At 39.2% G+C, this 2,151-nt stretch overlaps 1 pseudogene; it reads left to right on the forward strand.

Moving 5' to 3' along the window:
* Window positions 1-665: 665 nt before the first annotated feature.
* Window positions 666-1,811, forward strand: LOC120265554 (annotated as a pseudogene).
* The last annotated feature ends 340 nt before the right edge of the window (window positions 1,812-2,151 follow it).

The raw sequence follows: 2,151 nt of genomic DNA on the forward strand, positions 1-2,151 counted from the left end.
TCATTATACTCATGTTAATGACTTTAAATTATATGGCTATACAGATAGTGACTGGGCTGGATCTATTGAAGATCGAAAGAGCACTTCAGGCTGTGTATTCATCATGGGATCAGCCGCAGTCACTTGGAGCTCGAAGAAGCAAGAAATCACAGCATTATCAACCACCGAAGCAGAGTATGTTGCAGCCACCTCCTCAGCATGTCAAGCAATATGGATTAGAAGGATTCTAACCAATATGGGCCAAGGACAAACAGATGCAACGGAGATCTATTGTGATAATAGATCTGCTATCTCATTAACCAAAAACCCAGTTATGCACGGAAGAACGAAGCATGTGGATATACGGTTTCATTTCATACGAAGCCTAGTTGCGGATAAAGTCATTGATTTGAAGTTTTGCTGTTCAGAAGACCAGCTAGCCGACGTTCTCACGAAGCCATTATCGGCTCAGAAATTCAGTTATTTCAGGATGAAGATGGGAGTCTACAGCTATGAATTAAGGGGAGGTGTTGGAGTTAATTCATGCACTGGCTGACGTGGATTAACTCACATGGAGAATAACTAGTCAATGGACTTAGTCTTTATTTGGTAATTAGTTGAGTATATAGTGGAGATAATGTAGCTAGTGGACGTTGTGGGTTCACGTGCTATATATGCATGTCATTATGTATGTGTTTTTATATGCACTTTTATCTATTGAGCTTCTGGTCTTCATTACTGCTTGCTCTCTTTGTCTTCTTCTAATTCATTCTCTCACAAGATATCCAACAGAACTAAGACCAAAACCTTAAACTTGCATCTTTTCTCTTCCAATCTCTCCGCTTTGATTCTTGTGGCATCCCTCCTTCAAGGATTAAGAGGTGTCAGATGATGAAGCCGGTAAGTAGGAGAACGAGCTTGATATTTCTTCCCTTGATGCCATCACCAAATGTAAGAGCGCTGCTGATATCATTAACAAGACTCTTCAGTTTGCAGTATCACAGTGCAAGCCTGAAGTCAAGGCCGTCGACCTCTGCGGGAAAGGCAATGTCTTTATCAGAGACTAAGCTGGAAGTGTGTACAAGAATATGAAGAAGAAGAAGATTGAGAGGGGTGTTGCCTTCCTGACATGCATCTCTATTAACAATGTTACCGCTTCCTACTGATGAGACGGTCTTGATGGAGAATAATATTGTGAAGATTGACATGGGGTGTCATATTGAAGGATTCATCGCTGCGGCGACTCATACTCATGTCATTCATGAAGGGTCGGATACTGGGAGGGTTGTGGATGTGATTGCAGCTGTGAACATGGCAGTGGAGGTCGCGTTGAAGCTTGTCAGGTCTGAAAAGCACAACAAGGATGTCACTGAAGCTATTCAGAAAATTGTTGCTACTTATGACTATAGAATTATTGAGGTGGTGATCAGCCACCAACTCAAGCAGTTTGTTATTGATGGTGACAAAGTCGTACTTAGTGTAGCCAGTCAAGAGAGTAGGTTTGATGATGTAGAATTCCAGAAAAATGAAGTTTATGCAATTGATATAGCTACCAGCACTGGTGAAGGAAAGCCAAGGCTTTTGGGTGAGCACCAAATTATTATATATAAAAGAGCAATGGACGGAAATTATCACCTGAAAATGAAGTCCTCAAGACTTATCAGAAATTTCCAATCATGCCATTACAGCCATATAAAGTTTTACATGAAAAGCCAGGGGATCTCGTTGCCCACATACCATAGATGATGATGCTGATGATGATGATGCCACTAACGCTGATGATGATAATGATGATGATGCTAACGATGATAATAGTGACGTTGTGGTTGTGATCGTTAGGTGGATGCAAAAAAAAATTAAATTAAATTAAATTAAATTCTCAAAATTGAGTATATGCATCTCCAAGTATTGATAAGAAGTTGAACGTACAAGATGAAGATGATTTCCCACGAGGTTCAAAATAAAAAAATGGCTTATGACTGCAAGTTATGAAATAATTATTTTTTTAAAGATATTGAGTGTGATATGTGAATGGGCATGGACAGCATGCGGGGGAAAAAAATAAGAAATGATAAAAACACGTTGCATGCGTCAGGCCCACTATAAAATAACCCACATGCAAGTTTACATTCGTGTTTAAAAAAAATAATAAAAAAAAATATAAATCAAATA

The sequence above is a fragment of the Dioscorea cayenensis genome, chromosome 7 (assembly GCF_009730915.1).
Source record: "Dioscorea cayenensis subsp. rotundata cultivar TDr96_F1 chromosome 7, TDr96_F1_v2_PseudoChromosome.rev07_lg8_w22 25.fasta, whole genome shotgun sequence".
NCBI classification, from domain to species: domain Eukaryota; kingdom Viridiplantae; phylum Streptophyta; class Magnoliopsida; order Dioscoreales; family Dioscoreaceae; genus Dioscorea; species Dioscorea cayenensis.